The 20490-nt window shown below is 40.9% G+C and overlaps 1 protein-coding gene across 1 annotated transcript in view; it reads left to right on the top strand.

Annotated features, from left to right (window-relative positions):
- Nucleotides 1-208: 208 nt before the first annotated feature.
- Nucleotides 209-20490, top strand: part of USP9X (ubiquitin specific peptidase 9 X-linked) — a 71480-nt gene continuing 51198 nt past the window's right edge. The window contains exon 1 of the mRNA XM_081858848.1: nucleotides 209-1137. The gene's annotated coding sequence lies outside the window, so the exon portion shown is untranslated. The remainder of the gene's footprint in view (nucleotides 1138-20490) is intronic.

The raw sequence follows: 20490 nt of genomic DNA, 5'->3' as shown, positions 1-20490 counted from the left end.
CGGCGGCGCTCTTCGCACCGCGGGTCACAATGGAGCCAAAAACGAGCCCAACCGAAATGAAACGGCTGTGCTAGCTGCCCCCGCCTCAGTGAGCGCGGCCTGGCCCAGCTTAAGCCAGGCCCCGCTCGGCCGCCGTCAGCGCCCGTCCCTCACCGACGCGGGCGCCGCTCCGCCCCCTCCCCCCCACCAGGGAGAAAGCCCCCCCCCCTCACGCACATCGCCCCCTCAGCAGCAGCGACCCCCGTCCCCGCTGCTCTCCGCCCATACAAGGCAAGGCGTAAACTGGTGCCTGCTCAGCCTCGGGAACACGGAAGGGGGCAAGTGGGAGTGACGGACTGCCTGACACGCAGGAAAGGGAGGGGGGTCACGCTCGCCGCCGCGGACGCTGTTTGGGTGGCGGGGCCGGCGCCGCTGCGTTGAGTCGGAGTCTGCGCCGCCGCCGCCGCCGCTGCTGCTGCTGGCCGAACCCTGCTAGAGCCGCCATATTGCCCGGGACACAGACACACCGTCTCCGCCGCGCCTGTGCCTCGCGTCGCCGCTGCTCTCCGTCCCCTCCTCTTCCGCAGCCGGGCTCTCCTCCGTTGCCTCGCCGAAGAGAGGAGCCCCGTCTCGTCGCCCCCTCCCCGCTCCTCCTGCTCCCCTGCCCTCCTCCGAGGAACTAGGCGCATATCGGCTCCTCCGTACTGGGAGCGACGGAGCCCCGCAGGCCCAGCCCCGCCGGAGCTTCCTGGCCAAGGCAGAGCGCAGCGGGCTCGGGCCTTGCCTCTGGGCGCCCAGCACTGCGGCCGTCGCCAGGAAGCGGCGGCCCCACCGAACAGCTGGTGACGCAAAACTAAAAGGGAAGGGAAAGGAGACTCGGCCCAGTTCGCGGCGTGTCGGGCGGCTCCCTGGGAGCAGCAGTAACGGCAGCGACTCGACTCCTGCCCGGCATGAGACACAGCCCCGCTGGTTGCTGCGGCTGCCGCCGCCTGGGATGAGAAACTCTTCAGCCACACCCGCTGCAGCCTCCTCCTCCTCCTCCTCCTCCTCCTCTCATCGCCAGCAGAGCCAGCGGCGGCGGCGGCGGCGCCCGGGAGCGGAGCGGGCCTCGGCACTAGCGCGAGGAGCAGCAGCGGAAACAGGGGACGCTGTGTGGGGGTGAGCGAGCTGGGGAAGGCGCTGGGGCTGCCATGGCCGGCGGCGGCGGCGGCTGGGTGGGGGGCTAGGAGGAAGGGGGGCCACGCTGTGGGGAAAACAAGGGGGCTGAAGCTGCGGGGTGGGGGCGCCTGGCCGTGTGTGTCAGCGTGTCTTGGGGGGTTGGGAAATGCCTGCCCGTGCGTGTGTCGGTGTGTTTTGGAGTGAGAAGGGAAAATGGCTGACGACTCCTCATTCTCTCTGCCCGGCCTGTCCTGGGCCTTGCGGGAGAATGGGGCGCGCACGCCCGGTATCCGCAGTCCCTGGGAGGGGGAAACACGGCCCCGCAGAGCTGGCCGGCTTCTCGCCTGACCCCCTTTCTCAAGTAGCCGGGGGAACGGGGCGAAGGAGGGGCGGCGGAGGGAAGGGGCTCCCGGCACAGCTTCGCCCGGCGTTTAGTTCCTTTTGAGTCTCGTTTCACTTCACGCCAAACGCCATTACTGAGGTGGAGTGATTGGAATCGTGTAGGCCTGGGCTACGCCAGGAAATAAGGCCCTGCTCAAGCTCTTTCTTTCTAAATCCGGTCTCAAACCGCCAGGCCCAGCGCATTCGCATTCCTTGTAAACATTATTGTCATGGGCGCAGGTGGGCTGTGTCATGGCTGCACTCCTGGTTTCCAGTAAGGCCGTCGTGTTGCCGGATAAGCCCTCAAAATTCAACACCCTTTCTCCGTTAGCTTCCAGAAGATTATATTCTGGTTCTTTGTGCAGTCCTGGTGGTTTAAAACCCCTTACATTTTAGTTATTGTGCAAAATATGCGTTATAATTCAAATTATCTTGTTTGTCTTTTTTTTAAAAGACATTTTTTTTCCAAACTCGGGAACATATCTCCTAGATATGTTGTATGAATAATCGACATAGTTCCTTTTTGAACACAGGCTTGCTTTGTGAGATGCTTAAGCATTTTTAGGCTGCAATTTTACCTTGATATAATTAGCATCTGGGCTCCCATTGATTTTAATGGAGAGGTGTGCAGTCACAGCAAATTTACTTGATGAATTTAGTTTTAATGTTATTGGGGTAGTTATTTTCAGACCATGTACAAAATGTGTCCTAATGTACATAGAAAAGGGACTGGAGGTTACAAATCTATATACAATTGTGACTTAAGCCCCATTGAATTCAGTGGGACTTCTGAATAAGCATGCAGAGGATTGGGTGACATATGCAGTAAAGAATCCAAGGGGTCATGAAGAGTCGGACATGACTAAACAACAACAAAGGATTTTCAAGACACCTCAAACTTGACTCGCACAACAGTCCTATGCATGCTTCCTTAGAAGCAAGCCTTACTGAGTTCAGTGGCACCTACTCCCAGACTGCTTAGGATTGCAGTCTTAAAAGACATGAAGTAGTGTGCTGTTCTTTCAGCATCCTGATTTTGCACTGTATATTTAACATACGATATTGATACAAATAATATTTGAATGGACTTCAACACAGACTTAAAAGTGGGGGTGTGGTTCAATACAGTTGTCACTATCTACTGTGTGAAGACATGGCCCCAATATCATTTAAGTTCATCAGGTTTTTGTGCTGCAACTTATGCTTGCAAATGTCTTCTAATTATGTTGTATTTAGCTTTTATCATTTATAGCTAAGAAGAAATGTTTGGAAGAATGGGTTTTAAGAGTTCTGGACTTAGAGTTTTAATAATATGTACATCACTTCAGGAAATTGTGGATAAAACTTAGAAAATGCAGATTTTATTTGGTTGATTTGCACAAAAGGCACAGGGTGGTTTACAAGAAAGGAGATAGATAAAAAACACAAAAATCCATAAACATTACACAGTCCTTTAAAAAAATAAGGAATCACTGAATATCAATTACTAATAGCAGGAAACAGCTTTAATAATTTCTGAAGTTATTTATGAAATGCTTTCTCATTCTGCTCTTTGAAATCTCCTAAAGTGGTTAAGAACATTATTTTGAAAATTAGGTTCAACTAGGTATTAGAATATGAAAAAATATTTTCCATCACATCTGGAGCTAAAGGTGACATATAACTGAAATTTCTGAATTGTTTTGAACAAAATTATATTACTATAATGTGGAATAAGTTGCAAGATAATTTTTTCATGTGTTGATTGAAAAAATAACTCACACTTACTCTAAACATTTTTACTTGGAAGCAAATGCCATTGATTTTGAATTGAGACTTTCTTCCAACTTAAAGTGCTACAAATACTTCTTTGGATGTATATCCATTTAAAATCAATTGATGTTTCTTCCAAATAATGTTTTGGCTGTACTATAAAAGCATACTTAAAAGATTGCAATAAGTTCTTTCATCTTTTAAACTTAGCCCCTCCTATGCTTTTCATAAATAGGTTTTAAGGCAGAAACATACAAATATCTTCTGTGTTACTCTTTGTCTTTGCTTCACTTGCAGCCTGTTCAATGTCTCTCTGAATTTACCCTTCTAATAATGTTTTCCTATTACAGAAGGCCAGCATCTTAGAGGACCAGTCATGGGAAAACAACTAAATTCTTTGCTTGTTAGAACATAATCATAAACATTATGATATATTCACATTACAATGTCACCTTTATCTGCTTTGAGTACTTCATTGTGAAATGAAAAGATGGGATACATTTCCTTGGGGAAATAAGAGGATCCTATATTATCATGACTCATAGTTGCTTCAAAATGCTGGAATTGTTACAAGATCAATATTATAAATGCTAGTATCTGGAGTAAGAAATAGCTATCTGTGACAATAGTCAAGAATATCCATTATTTTGTGGGATGGTAGCAGGTTTCATAACAGTTTCTGAAGAGTAACAGGTCGTTTATTGACTAGGTAGGACAAAAGTCATTTAAGACATCTGGTAACACTTTAGTGAAAATGTTTTCTAAAGTGACATTTTAAAAGTTATTATTGAAATGGCAGTTTCAAGTATCATGTCTTGAATATTTGTTCTCTTATATTGACTTTCAAAGATAGTTGTAAACCTAGTATATACAACTTTTACAGGGAGTACTTGCAGTTTTGTTCTCATTTGTATTTTTATGTCTTTAGAACTCTTTGTTTGTCAAGTTGGTAAATTGTCATGTTTCAGCAGGAAGTATGTGTCTATGAAATTTCAGTGTATTTTTAAATTTTCTTCTTTTTATTAAGAAAAGCATATCTGAGAGAGAACTTGCATAGAAGTTTAACTATTCAAATATTTTGTCTTTTATTATTTTCAGTGTATGCTCAGCTTGCATGCTTACAGTTCCAAGTCCAGTTGAGGTCAGTGGGACTCTGCTTGCCTAATTAACACGTGGATGCAAAATATACTTGGAAGCAAGTCCTTAAATTTAATGAAGCTTACTTTCAAGCATATGAATTTAATACTGCAGTTTAAGCAGGATGTCAGTATGTGCATTAGATAGGTCTTGGGGCAAGAGAACAGAAAATAACATGGTTCCCCCGCCAAGTAGGTTGGGTTGCTTTGTCATGAGATTGGGATAAAAAGTGTCTCCTTAGAAATAGGGCCACTTACCATTTTGTAAAAATGCTGAAAATTGTGAAGTGTAGAAGTTAAAACGTTTAACTACAATAATACTGCTACCATAGTCCAACACCTGGGTCCGCATGTCAAGTTCTTTACGTCCTGTGGCTTATGCTGCTTTTTCTGTTTTTTGTTTTTTTTAAACCAACCCAGTTCTATAGCTTTTCTGCAAAGGGTTGTTGATTCACAAGTATTCGTGTTGATGCAAACTTGATTGCTGTCCTGTGCCCTTCTGCAGTCTATTTGTCTTTTGTTCAGTATGCAGTCTGCTTGTAGTTCTTTATCTACTTTTACATTGTGATTTGTAGTTATAGGAGTGTCAGTAAATGGTATCATATTGTTATTTTGTGTGCCTATGTTTTATTGGAGCTGTTACATTTATGGGCCTTGGCAGTTGCTGTTAATATTTATTTCCATTACAGCTGTGATTGTGTCTTTATACCCTGAAAGAAGGGGAAATTAAGGTTTTCGTGCACATATGGTAATGCTAATTACCCTTACTTTCATGATCTTCTGCCATCACCCCACTCTGCAGCCTTTCTGCAGGGCCTTTCATGACTGAATTACAGTGGTGTCATTACACAAGAAGTTACTACACCTGTGCAATGGACACTTTTCTGCACTGGTAACAAGACTTCTGCCAATTCAGAAATGATATGTATGAATTTATTTTCCTTAACTGAAAACATTTTTGTATGTGCATACATTCTGTAGCAGTTCATCTAAAATCCAAAATACATTCATTTCTTGGAAAGAACTTGTGCAAGAACTGTGCATTTTAAATACCAGCTATTTCCCTTAAAATCTTGGTTGTGATGAAATTTCTCCCCAATTTTTTCTTTTGCAATATTACATGCTTTTGTTTGGATGTCTAGCCTATCGTTTCCTGCAGAGATAGCAGGCAAGTTACCTGGTGCAAACAATGCTAAGATTTATTTCCCCTTTGTGGGGGCCTGATGAAAAGGTCTTGTTACATTTCCTGCTCTGGCTGAATGGGTAACAGTGCAGGCCTTTTTACAATTCCTTGTAGCATCACTTGCCTTCTTGAGTGATAGTAAATTGATGAAGTAAAGTACTAAGTGCTCCATTCTTTGGATGAATTAATGTATTGAGAATGTCTTGTGTGTGGATGTTCTTGCCTCAACATAAAAAATGACGCTACTATAACTTAAATGTACTTTCTAAGCTTACAAATGCATGTTTCTGTGGTTCCAGTTCTTGCCTGGTCCTGAGTTCTAGATATTTGATAAAACTTCATGAAATATTAACATACTAATCCTATCCACTTGTGGGTTTAACTTGGTCGCTGCAACAAGTACTTTAAATATTTTGCTAGCAAGATTCTCAGAAGTCCTTGTATATATGTCCTATCCACTGTACTGTAGATGGTATACTGGCAGCCCCCCATTCAATATGTGTGTGACAGTGTATACGGCTATACGCTCATCTGCCGAACCTGGAAGTGACCTGGAAACTTCAAAAATATGTCACTAAAAGGCTCAAATGAGTGTTTGCAGGCTTTTAAAATAGGTTTCAATTATACACAATGTCACTGAGATGTGCAGTGCCTTGGAATGTTACTGCCATGTAAATGGGAGTTTGCCTGTATCTAAAGTCAGACTGGTTGTGGGATGATCAAACAGTATACTGCTCTGACTCTTCTCCCTTCCCTTAGTGCTCTGCCAAAGTGTAGAGGACTTGGGACAGGGAAAAGTTTGGTGGTTAGTGCAAATAATGGCTGGATCCTAATCCAGAGTTTGTGAACTGTTACCATACAGGCCTCTGGAATTACTTTTCCTTTTGTAAAGGAATATCTGATGCGTCAGAAGTCATTCAACACTGGTTTGGGCCAATAGCTGCAGCTCTGCAAATGATTTGCTTGGAAAATAGCGCTGCTGAGGCCAAAAGTAAAGTATAAAAGAGTTGTAGACTGCTTTGATTGGCAAGCACAGCTTTCCATTTTGTGCTTGGAAAGTCACTGCTGGCTCAGAACTAGTAGCTCACATACTACTTGTTGCTTGGGTTGTGTTGTTTCTGAAACAAGTTAACTATTGGTTGAACTTAGAACTGCAATCTAACATTTTATATTTTTCAGTATGGAACTTGTTGCCCCACTCTTATCAATCAACCAATTATCCTTTTACCAAGGGGCTTGCAGTGACATGGAGGAAAGAGGGAACAGAGATGGATAAGCAAGGGTAAAAAAATGTGAATTATTCAGTTACAGATATCACCCCCACTTAGATGGGGTTTATGTTGCAGGCCCCCATGCTCATAACAGAAAATGGGGACCACCCTCTAAACACCCTTTAAATGCCCTCTCTGCTGCTCTCTCTTCAATCCATATCAAAAATCTGTATCTAAAAATATCCACAACTAGAATTGAAGCTTGGGGGCCGGCTGGAGGCTGGAGGACTTGCAGAAAAGTGGCTGCTGCTACTGCACACACCAGCTGTTAGACTGAGAGGCTGAGCATCCTAAGCAAGGCCCCACTGTGCCTATAGTCTTTTTGGGGCTTCCTCATTTTACATCCTCTTTGGGATCTGGGGAGGGTCTCTTCTCCAGCTCTCTCCTGCCATTTCCAGGTTTATTTATTTCCTGGTGCTTTGTGTATACATGGTAGTGTGTGAGTCGATCACGTGTAAATGGGGCGATTCCTGTATGTGTACTTTGGCTTCATTATAATAGGGACTAGGTTGGTTGTCTTTGTTACCTATGGTTTCTAGCTATTGGGTATGAAGCTACTAGAAGTGTACATGGCATTCAGTATATAGTTTCTTGTATGACTCATGATGGAAATGAACAGTGCCAGATATATGTTCAAAGCAGTTCAAGAAAGTGTACCAGAAGCATTACAAGAAGCAGGCTTAGTGTCCATGGCTAAGAATCATTGGTTGTAAACCAGAATGGGGAAGGGAGGAGGGTGGCAGTTGTTTGGCTTGAGGGCTAATCAGATTCTAGAAAGAGAAGGACCAACAGGTCAACTGAAACAGCAGTACTGTGTTTAATAGATGTTGTGGACAGAGGAGTAAGTTCTGCCAGGAGGGCAGTTGCATGCAATGAAATAGACATATGGTTCTTCCATTTTGGAAGTTTGCGATTATGTTGGTTAATTATCGATCCCTAATATTTACCTGTTTGAGGTAAATACTGTAAGTTGAGCTTGTGCCACAATTCAGTAACCCGAAGGTAAGCATGAAGTCAAGCATTAAAGGTACAGTCAACAACCATTTCTCGTGGGGGTTCCGTTCCCAGCCCCTATGTGCCTCAGCAGAGTGTGTATAAACGCGTCCTACCCCACCCTTTTAGTGACTTGTAGGGTAGGATGTCATGCATCTTTTGGACATGCGCTAATCAATCAGTGCCAGTACAGAAGAAACTGAGGCAATGTCTAGTAATGAGGGAGTCAGCTATACTTGACTTGGTCTTAACCAATAGGGAAGAGTTGGTTAATGAAAAGTGACCTTGTAATGTAGAATTTCATGAAATTATTTAAAGCCAAAAGTGAGCATCCTCGGGTATCTTTGGATTATAGGAAAACAAATTTCAATAAGTTCAAGAAAATGCTAGGTAGGTTCAGTGTTCAAAATTCCCCAGTTGCGTTTCACTACTAGTGCTGGTCCAGTTGTGACTACTTGGAGATTTCTGGGTGCCAGGTTGGTGACCACAGTTTAAAAACCTCTGCCTTAGTCTATAGTTAATTCTTTTTCCACGGTGTGTTTCTCCTTATTGCATACTAGGACAAATAAGAGCAAGCTACAGTCAGGTAGTATAGTTGAGATCATAGAATGGTAGCATTGGAAGGGACCCCAAGGGTCATCTAGTCAAACCCCCGACAAATAGACATTCTGTTGTGGCAACCATAGCCTAGGTTTAAGGTGCCATTTGGTGCCTAGCTTATATATCTGAGTTTCTAACACTGGGTAGGATTCCATGGCTGGATATGCCAATGGGGAAAGCAGACTAATGTGGGTGAGAATTGCTGAAGATGGGGTCACTAATGGCACAATTGCAAACAATTGCGGGGGGGGGGGGGAGAAGAGAAATGAGAGAGATGTTAAGAAACTAGTGTAGCTGAAAGAAAGGGTTAGGAAGGAGCTGAAGATAAAAGGGTACAAAGAAGTGGAAGGAAGGGTAAGCAAGGGTGAGTACAAATAAGTGGCCCAAAGTTGTAGGGGTGGTGTCAAGAAAACTAAAACTTGAAATAAGCTGGTGCTTTTGGAGAATGCTAAAAGAACAAAAACAACTTTTAAAGGTATATTCAAAGGAAGAGGAGAGAAATTATAGAACAACAGCTCAGTAAGGATGATGAATGGGTGACAAGGAAAATGTGAATCTGCTGAACTCCCCCCCCCCCTCCAGTCTTCTTCCAAAAGGGGAAATGTGAGCAACTTGTTTTGAGTGGGGTGTTTGAGGGCTCTGGAGCAATAGTAAACATCTCAGAAGACGGGGGGCGGTGGAGGATCAAAATGACCTTTATAACATGAAAAACTGGGCCAAACCTAAGAAAAATGAAATTCAACAGAAACAAATGTAAAGTTATGGATGTAGGCCAACTTCCCCCTCCCCCCCTGTGATTCACAGGTATAGCAATAAAGTGTTTTATGGGTTAGCAATTGGGCATGCGAAAATGTAGTTGGTTTCTGACTGAAATTTAGTCAGTATCATGATGCAGCTGCAAGAAAGGTTGATGGAGTTTGGGGCATTTATAGAATCATAGTCAACAGAAAGTTTCCATGTCTACAGAAATACTAGTTTCCATTTTATTCTGCACTAGTAAGCCTTCATCTGGTACATTGTGAGCAACCCTGGGTGCCTTAATTTAAGAATGATCTAGGAAAATTGAAATGGGTTCAAAAGAGAGCAATGAAAGATAGTGGTATGGAAAACAGTCCTTATAAGAAAGGTTTAAGGAAGTGGATATTTTCAGCCTGGAGGAGAGAATATTGAGAAGAGGAAATGATAGTATGCTTTAACTTTCTGAAGGCTGTCTGATAGAACAGAGTGAATACGTACAGTACTTGTTTTCTGGTGCCCCAGAAGGCAGGACTCTTAACTAATGGGCATAAATCCCAGGAGAGTTGATACTGATTGAGTACTGGGAGAGATTACATGGTAGTTCAACAGCAATGCCCCTAAGTCCATACTACAATGTTCATAAATGCTTATTGTGGGAAGGCTAATATCAAGTTTGGGGATAGCAGAGTATCCACACTACTTCTGCTGCTCCAAAGTTTAGAGAAAGAACATCCGCTTCCTTTTCTCCTTGAGAGAGGGAGGGCTTATGTTGTAAGTTTTACTTTAAAAACTTCTTTTACAATATTTGTATACGTTTCAACCAAAATGGTTCTAAAAGTTCACAATAATATCTAGGCTTATTTGCGTTGAAGATTGCCATCACAATGATGTTTGTGGTACAGTGTTGGAGAATATACTTTATGAAATTCAGCAGGATAACATTCAAAAGCCCTTACGTTTGTTCTCAATATTCAGGAAGAAATTGGGGCAGTAATTTGTGTGCTGATAGGCATCTTTGCCAGAGAACCAGGTGGCTTGGGTATTTGTAGAAAAATACTCTGAGTGACTTCTTCTGTGCTGAGATGGGTGCTGTTGGTTCAAAGGCAGTAGGGAAGTTTCTCACATTTGCTAACTGGAAGAGTGGTGGAGACTAGAGAAAATAATGAGTTTGAGAGGTGTCACATGTGGTCCTAACTTTGGAAAATAAGTGTTTGTCCAGTTTCAGTCAAATTCTTGGTAGCTTACAATAGAACCATTGATAATATGGTCACAAATATAATAAAAGCAATACTTTCAGCCATCCTTAACATTTCTGGCGACACAACCCCAGAGTCTTTAATTGTTAGGCCAGTAAAAATCTTAAATATAATAAATTACCTGTTCTTTTTTAAAAAAACAAATGGTTGGGGAGCTCCAAATGTGTCCGGGTCACCATGAATAATGTGCTGAACTTGTTAACTAGGAGCTTGCCCCTGACATCTTGTAAGGTGGAGGGGGAGTTAACTTGCTAATGATCTATGGTAGTAATAAACGTTGCACATGAACAGATTAATAAATTTATGAGAATTCACACATTCAGCCAGTGTTAGAAACAGAGATATGAAAGCTAGGGGCTTAACGGCACCTTAAGCATAGGTTATGGGCGCAACAATGGAATGTCTACGTGTTATTCTTTATAACAAGAATACAAAGCTGAAAATGAACTGCAGCTAAAATATTATGTTCATTTTTCACATGGTCTAGTCCTTCCCCTGCCCACCCCCCTAATATTCTTAAGAGGGTTTCTTCTCCAGTCTTCAGAGAGTAGCTGGAGGTGGGGAGGCAGAAAAGGGTCCTCTTTTCCTTCCACTATGCAGTTTTAATCTGGAATCTTAGCCGTAGTACTGTGCCCAGAGCTCAGAAACTGTTCTCACTAATGAAATTCCCTGTCGCAAAATGCGCCTAGAACAATGGGAGTTTTGAACACTGCATTCAGCATGTGTTTTATTTATGTTTGCATTCAAATAAAATCTTTTGTTTGCATGGCAATGGAAAACTTCAAATAATCTACAGTGTTTGTTAATGTGTAGTGTTAATGTGGTAACTTGTACTTCCTAACAGTGTAATTTTTGCAGTGTTAAAGGTTTTTATGAATTAATGAACAAATCTGTGATATTAAAGGAAGCCAAATTTTTATAGAGTTATTTGCCTTTCAAATTTTTGTATTTCTGTCCTTTCTGCTTTATGGTAGGGCAGAGGTAGCTAATGTACCTGGACCCTTTTGTTTTACTAAGCTACTCTGATACATAACCAAAATGCACTGAGGGAGTTATAGCCTGCAGCTGCGTTTGAAACTCCCATTGCTCTAGATGCGTTTTGTGACAAGGAATTTCATTTGCGCTATGATTTCATGTTAAAACTGCAGAGGGGTGGGCAGGGGAAGCATGGCTTTGTTTTTTGAAGTCTTCAGATGAGGACTAAATCATGTGAAAAATGAATATATTTTATCTTCAGTTCATTCATTAAAAGTGCACCTAAACATTCTGTTGTTGCGCCCATATCCTAAGTTTAAGGTGCCATTTAGCTCTTAGCTTTCATATCTCAGTTGCTAACACTGGCCTGCATTAGTGTGGGGCAGCAAGACTTGTGTCCTAATATTCAGAAGTCTTCAGAATGGTCCAGAAAACACAGTGCAAAGTACCCTGAGTTGTGACCTGCACAGGGATATGGTGAATTGATACCTCTCAGTGTTCAGTAAGTAGCTAGACAAGAATTGAAGGATTATTTCCATTATATGTAATGTGTCATTTCTTCTATGAAACAGTAAACTTTCTACATCTTGGCAAAATATTAACTCACAGTAAGTAGAAATAGTGGTTTTAAACTAACTTGCTAACAGTGATGCAAAAGCCATGCAACATGTCAGAACACAATGAATGATCTATTCTTAGTGACCCCGATTTGTCGTCTTGCTGTAGAAATTTCCATAACATGGAAGCTGTGTTACCAGTTTTTAGGATTTAAGATTAATATTTAATTGTATTTACTTTTAGTGTGCAAACACTAAAATACTGAAATATGTTACCATTAGAAATGCCTGAAATTCAGCCTCAAGCTTTGGAAAATTAAAATCACATATTCTATTACATTCTGCTATCTTTCTTGAAATTTTCAATAAAGTAGCTCTCAGAGCACTTTCCTTGAATGATTGTTTGCTCAAACAATTGGTTGATTACCAAATGTTAATGTAAAGAGTGCAAAAGAGTTAGATTAAATTTAAATATTTAAAAGAGCTAAATTAGGTTTTAATATTGCACATCTGGAGATTTTCCTTGTGAATGCCTTCTGTGTTCATTGGCATTGTGCCAACTTTAACGATACAGACAACAGTTCGATTTTTCAGAAACTGTATAATTTGTACTTTCATAAATTTTTGTTTTGATAGAAAGTTTTGATAGAAAATGAATATATGCTGTTTGATAGCCCAGACATGTTCGTATTGAGAGTATATTTTTGGGAGAGCTGACTTTCTGAAAAAACATCTGTTTCTTGTCTCTATACATGAGAAAGTTTGGACAACTTTACATAAATCTATTTGCTGCTTTATGCAGAGAGTTAGTGATTAGTACCTATAAATTACAGTGCTGCAACCCTGCTGATATGTATTTGTCAAGGAATAAATACAGTGGGTTGTATCCAACTTTATGGGAATGGAAGTCTTATTGTACAATGGGGCTTTTCGACTCCTCATTTCGACTCCAACACCCCACACTCCTCAAAAAGCCTCTACAGAGTATTGGGGGAACCTCTGACCTTGTGTATGCATTGCAAAAGAAATGGGAAAACAGCAGCTTGCTTTGGGAGAGGCTTTCTGCAGGGTTTGGGGAGTTGGAAAGCCCTGAAACACAACTTACTTTAATGTTACATAGAACCTTTCTTTTTGATACTGACAGCAGTAGTATAAAGATGACATGGATTCATTTGAAACTCCTTTTTGATATGAAAGGTCACTTCTCAGAATTTAATTATTGAACTGGCAGTATTCTATTTGTTAATTTGAAGTTTGTGAGATGTTTTAGGATTTCAGGAGTGCTTGGGGTATGTTCTGGTTTATTTGCCTAGAAAAACCAAGTGGCATTGCTAAAGCATCAGTAACATTGTGTCTAAACCGTGTCACTATATTTTTTGTCCAGTAAGGACTTAGGATATTTCCGTGACAGTCTCTCCCAAAACACCTAAATAATCTTCCATATATATGTGGTGCTGCTGTTGCTGCTGCTGCTGCTTCTTCTTCTTCTTCTTCTTCTTCTTCTTCTTCTTCTTCTTCTTTTTACTGACTACTGATATTCAGAATACCCTATGCAAACTTAATGAAATATTTATATAATGGTATGTTTATTTAAAACAGATTTAGTCAGATAGTTTTTCATATCAGTGGTTGCAGACTTGCTATGTCTGTCAATGGATTTTTTTTTGCGATTAATTTTAATGGAAAGTGGATTGTATCTGAGCTTGATGAGGCAATAATCAGGTATTCAAAATACTTCATTAGTTTGGGTGGAAGATGGTGTTGCATGCACTAGGCCTCTTAAAAAGTTAATGAAGACTATGAATTCTGAAAAGTCAATCAAATGTATGTGGTTGGATTTCAGCTGTTTGGCTTGTCTTGAGTTTTAGAGCAATCAGTTAGGGAAAACACTATCTATGCAGAATTTATTTTGGAGCAAAACATGGAAATTCTATCTATGTATACCAAGACCATGGTTGTAGCAATAATTTGTATATGAGAGAAATGCAGTGGGATTGGATCCAGAGCTTGTGCACCTCTGGATTGATGCCCCTAACTTTTAAAAATAAGCAAATAGGGAATTAAACAATGTGTGCTAAGTTAAAATTGCTTGAGATGTGAATTTTTCTAGAAGATGAAGAAGAAAATTGTACAGCGAAAATTGTATCTATAATTATATAAAGGAACTACAGCAGAGTTTGGTAATCCTACAAACAATTATAAAGAAGCTCAAATTAGCAACAGTAAACTCTAAGGCTTCTATGTTTACTAATAACTAGAATAAGATTTATGAAACATATTTATTTGACTATAGCAGTTAGCTATCAATAGTAATGACAACTGTAATATCTCTACAAAATAACAGAAAGAAAGGCTTACACATATGTACATGTTAGTATCACAAAGCATCCCCCCACCTCACCCCCCCCCCACCATTGGTTTGATATAACTCGAAATGTGAGTTAAAATCTGACTTCCTTCCATCATTGCTTGATCTTAATTCTATAACTTATCTTTACAGTTGTGTTTGTTATATTGTATTTGACAAATATTCTGATTTTACTTACATTTGTAACCTTTCCCCCTTACAAACTTTGTTCTTTACATATCAGTATTTCTGTACCGGAGCAGTGTTTTTTCGTATATTCATTCACTCAACTCCATTCTTTTATTAAATTTTGATTTGTTTGACCTTTGATAGCTGCCGTCATTTTGGCCAATTCAACAAATTCAATAAGTTTGATTTGCCAGTCTATTATTGTGGGTATTTTGTCTCCCTTCCAGTTCTCATGAGAGCCAGTGTGGTGTAGTGGTTAAGAGCGGTAGTCTCGTAATCTAGCGAACCGGGTTCTCGTCTCCGCTCCTCCACATGCAGCTGCTGGGTGACCTTGGGCTAGTCACACTTCTTTGAAGTCTCTCAGCCCCACTCACCTCACAGAGTGTTTGTTGTGGGGGAGGAAGGGAAAGGAGAATGTTAGCCGCTTTGAGACTCCTTAAAGGGAGTGAAAGGCGGGATATCAAATCCAAACTCTTCTCTTCTTCTTCTTCTTCTTCTTTGCTATAAGAACTCTTGCGGCAGTGGATGCGGATAAGAATATCCTTTTCTTATTTATGGGGGTGCCATTTCTTATTAATCCCAGAAGATATGCTTCTGGTTTCTTGTTGAATGATTTTTTAAAAATCTTTATTATCTCTTCATGAACTTTATTCCAAAAGGTTTTTATCAGCTAGATGTTCTCTTAACCATCAGAAGCTTGCTTCTCTGACTAGCTGACTAGTAAGAAAACAGATGTCAAAATAACACATAAATTATGAAGGATCTTGCTTTTTGGTGTCAATTTTGGTTACTAACATTTGTTGTGAAATGATAACGCTAGTCAGTTTTTTACCTCCTTGCAAATGCATTTTATCTAGAATATTTTTGGTTTATTATTGCATTGAGAAATATTAAAAAGATATATAAATTAAAAATTGATAAGAAACCTGTAGCTTTTTAGATATTGCTGGGCTTGAATTCTCATCATCCCTTACCATTGACCCTGCTGGCATGGGCTAATGGGATCTGGAGCTGAATAATATCTAAGACACAGGTACTTTAGTGAGATGTGAATGAGTCTCATATGCTCCCCCCACCCATCCTCATGTGTGTCTAGGAGGAATATTTTGGAAGTGTTAACTTCTGCTTTTGGTTAACAGCAGTTTGTTGTATGTTTTTGCCTGTCAAACTGTAATTAGCATTACAAACCAACTATAGGCAATGGTTTCTGAAGCTGGCTTGTTTACACTAACCATAGTTAACGATAACAACAGTTCCAGGTCCAGATGACATAGCAAACTGTTAACCAGAAGCAAAAGTATCCAAACACCAATCCCAGACTGTGGAACAAGCAGAGGGAAGGGCCTGAGCTTAGGTGGGGGTTAAGCTAGTTCATATAATTAAACTCAGGGGTGTGGAATCTTTTTTTAGTCCCATGGGCCACATTTCCTCTTGCATAACTTTCTAGGATAAAGTGGCTGTGACCAGGAAAAAGAGGAAAAAGTTGACCAGGCCTGAGAGAAGAAATTAGGCAGTGATGTTTATTTTTGTATGGTACCCTATTTTCCATCCATGTAAAAGTCATAAGCTTCCACAGACACATGTCTCCGTCCTCCATCTAGGAAAGCAAGAGGCATCCTCCAAGATCAAGGGCAGATGCCAGACAGGCACAAACACTTGAAGATAATGTGAAGCAGGGCTGGTGAGGGGTATGTCTTGAGGAGAGGCATGTGGACTTAATATGGACTCCTAGTTGGCCACATTCAACACCCATCCCAGTTTCCCATCCCTGTTGTACATTATATTCTAGCATGATGTCCAAATGCAGACATGGTCCAAATGAGGGTATCTTTCACATAAAAATTATAAAAAGAATGTGTAACAGTTTGTATAATTTCAGTAGCTTACAGATGTGGGCTATCTATTAAATGTTAGCAGTAGATTTGCCTTAGAGATTTCTGGTAACTAAAATGTACAATAACTATCCACAACGTATTGTTTTGGAATCAGCTGTGTGGCTGACATTAGCTTGCTCTACACCAGTGGTGGCCAAACGTGGCCCTCAAGCTGTTTTGGGACTACTATTCCCATCATCCCTGACCACTGGTCATGTTAGCTAGGGATGATGGGAGTTGTAGTCCAAAAACAACTGGAGGGCCAAGTTTGGCCACTATTGCTCTACACTATTACTACTAGCCATGTATTGTCTAAGTAATTGCCTTAAAAGCTCACTGGGTAAGATTCAACGAATGGCTACACCCTCTCACTATATATAAAGGTCTGGTGACTTCTGTTTCAGTGTATCTGAAGAAGTGTGCATGCACATGAAAGCTCATACCAATAAATAACTTAGTTGGTCTCTAAGGTGCTACTGGAAGGTGTGTGTGTGTGTATAAATAGTTTTTGTTTCGACTATGGCAAACCAACATGGCTGCCTACCTGTAATGAGATCCATTCAGTCAGTGCAAGCATTTCTGCTTGCCTGATAGAATGATTACCCTCCTCCTTCCTGCACAGGTCTCCCAAGAGGGTTATTCCAGAGCAGATTTGGGAGCCGGGGAAAGGGGGAAGCCACATTGCTTTAGCAAGAGTCCTTGCACTGGGTTCTACTAGTGGAATAAAGTAGTCAAAACTGGGCCTGTGTAAATAAAAGAGATTGCATAACTAAATCACTTCTTTGTTTAACCCATTTCCCAAGACTGACACAGGAATCACTCTAAAAGTATTCTTTTTAAATCCTAAATGCAAGATGATTTAGTTGGAACTTGCAAACAGAGTTTGTTTAGGAGATCAGAACACAATGATTGTTCTGTGTTTTTAAGTGACTCGTAATAATGTGCATGTGCTCAAAATCATGTAACGCAGGTTAGTGGCAGCAGTAGGGGAAGTTGTTATTCCCTGTTCTTCCCACCACAGTGTTCATTTCCTTTCCTTTATAGAAGAAGGGAAGTGGTTGTCATAGTGATAAAGAGGAAACCCATTGGAATTATCTCTTTTTACAGACTAGCAGATTTACAAGATTATAAACTTTTTTGAGAAGTCCCCCAAACCATTTTAGTTTGAACAGGCCTGTCACAAAGGTCTGCACAGACCCTGCTGTCTCTTAAAATTGCTTTAGACCAAAGATCTCATTTCTCCAAGAGATCTCCCACCCTTCATTTGAATTCACAAGTGAGGGGCACAGATGCTAAATCAGTTGTCTGTCAGGAAGTGGAGGGAAAAACATTCCTCCAGTTTACACCTTTTAACATTAACAGTGTTCTAAGTGTTAACCTAGTGTATGTTTGTTGTAGCAGGCACTAGGATCCTTTACAATTGGATGGTGTTTCCATGTGGAGGTAGAAATCTGTTTTATTCTTTTAAATAAATAAACCTTTATTGTCACTACATCACCTGTGTGCAGTGAAATTAAATGAGCCCCCCTCTTCCCCACACATACACTCAGTCTTGTTTGCGCTCTGTGTGATTGTTGGAAGTCAGTTGCACCACTATTTTTTTCCATTTAGCAGCCCAACAGCCCACTGATAAAAACTGTTCTTTAACCTGTTGGTGCGGCTGACTATACTTCTGTATCTCCTGCCTGAAGGTAGGAGATTAAAGAGGTGCTGGCCAGCGTGTGAGTCGTCCCTAAGAATTTTCCTTGCTCTCCTGAGGCAGCGGTCTTCCGCGATGTCATCTAGCGAACTCCAGGGACAGCCCATGATATGGGCTGTATTCACCACCCGCTGTAGGGACTTCCTGTCTGTGGCTGTCAAACCGGTGTACCACACTGTAATACAGTGTTTTAGTTCATTATATCTTATGGAAAAAATAGCAAAAAGAAAAAAGGTCTCATGTCACTGTGGCTTGGATCTGCTTCTGGATGTTTTTGAAAAATGAGAATGCATTTTTAAATAAAACGGAGGTGACTGGAGGAGGAAAAAGCAGCCAGTGATGCACTCTGTCACTGCACTGCTCTGCTGGAAGCAGTTGCAGCTCACAGTAGGCAAGAAGGCAAGCTGCAAACTGTTTTAACACGGATTAGTTACACTATAAAACTTTTTACTCATTCTATTTTTGTATAGTTATTGTGATTGAAAGAAGGTGAAGTGGTAGATTCTCCAATTCTTGAAATTCTTGAAATTCGTTTTATAGTAATTGTGAATGATTTGAGTTCAGAACTATAGACTACTTAGATTAATGCATATGTACAGTGGTACCTCTGGATGCGAACAGGATCCGTTCCAGAGCCCCGTTCGCATCCTGAAGCAAACACAATTTGCGTCTGCGCGGGTCACAATTCGCCACTTCCGCGCATGCGCGTGACGTCATTTTGAGCATCTGTGCGAGCGGCGAAACCCAGAAGTAACATGCTCCGTTACTTCTGGGTCGCCATGGAGCGCAACCCGAAAATATTCATCCCGAAGCTACTTCAGCCTGAGGTATGATTGTAGTATGTGGCTTTAACTGATTTACAAAGTGTTTGTAGGCTTGGCAGACTCCAAATTTTAGTGGGCCTTTTCCTGTGTTGGTCTTCCCTGCTGTGAGTGTATCTGACTGCAGAACTGGGTAGCTAAGCACTGCCATTTTAAAATTTCCCAACATGCTCTGGAGGTGCATGATATCTCAGAACGTTGTGGGAAATGGCAAAATGTAGCTGCTCAGTGGAGGCCTAGCAGCTGCTCAAGGATACAAGGTGTTGAGCTGGGCCTGGTTCCCTGGAATATTTGTTACATATAGCTTTAGTGGTTAGAACGGTGACTCTTAATTCATGATTATTTTTTTACTGGAACATTCTTCTGAGACAGCTGAATTAATATTTTATGCCAGTTGAGTAGATGTGCGTTTAGTTGTAACCCATAGCATACTTAAACTACTGGACTGTGCTGTTTAAAAGTAATTCCTTTCACCCTTTAAATAAAACTATTCTCTATTTAGATGTGGCTTCACAGATTGTGCATACCAATTCCAGGCATTAAAAGCCTACCAGAAATAATGAGTTGCCAGTAAGCAAGTGAACATGATGCTTCAACCAGTGGATAAATAAATACTTTTCAAAAAAGAAAATTCAATATTTATTTGTTTTAAATTGTAATTAAAAGCCAGTTTTTAGATTAATTTACCAAATTCATCTTGATGCAGCATTAATGCTATTCCTCCTTGTCTGAAATGTGTATATTCTATTTAGTATTCTAATTTGATTGGTTTTTGTGGTTATCACTCACCAGTGTGTTACAGGCTACAGTGGTACCTCTGGTTACGAACTTAATTCGTTCTGGAGGTCCGTTCTTAACCTGAGGTACCACTTTAGCTAAAGGGGCCTCCCACTGCCGTCGCTGTGTGATTTCTGTTCTCATCCTGAGGTAAAGTTCTTAACCCAAGATACTATTTCCGGGTTAGCGGAGTCTGTAACCCGAGGTGTTTGTAACCCGAGGTACCACTGTATATCTAATTGCCATATGCCACCTTAAAAATGAGAATGCTAGAACAGGGCAGTCTTGAAGCACATCTGTAGCAAGAATGAGGAACTTGTGTCCCTTTAGATGTTATTGTAGACACTCAACTCATCCACTCCAGCAAGCATGGCCAGTAATCAGAAATGTTAGTAGTTGTCCAGTATTTGGAGGGCAACAGGTTAGCCACTCCTAGTCTAGAAAATGCTCAGGTTCTGAGAGATAGGAGTTGCCGTCACTGAAGAGATACTGAGATCAACTCTTTGTACCTTTTTAACAATCTAACTTGTAGTCAGAATACCTATGGTAAATTTAAGGGAATTCTAAGCATGATTGAATGTAAACTATTACCGTACTGCCAAAATGCTGGGAATAAGTTTTTATGTAGGTGGTTTTCTGTATCATTTGAAATAGATTTATTTCAAAAAGGGTGAGGGTGAATTAAGGATGAACTCATAATCACAACTGGTCCAGCACTGACCGTGGCATAGTTTTTTCAAATGTACTCTTGTAGCAGAATGCCCTTTTTGCTGCATAAACTGCTATTGTTGGAATTGTATTTTC

This window comes from Podarcis erhardii, assembly GCF_964252035.2.
Source record: "Podarcis erhardii genome assembly, chromosome: 4".
NCBI lineage: Eukaryota > Metazoa > Chordata > Lepidosauria > Squamata > Lacertidae > Podarcis > Podarcis erhardii.
This window is presented reverse-complemented; position numbering and strand designations above follow the sequence as displayed.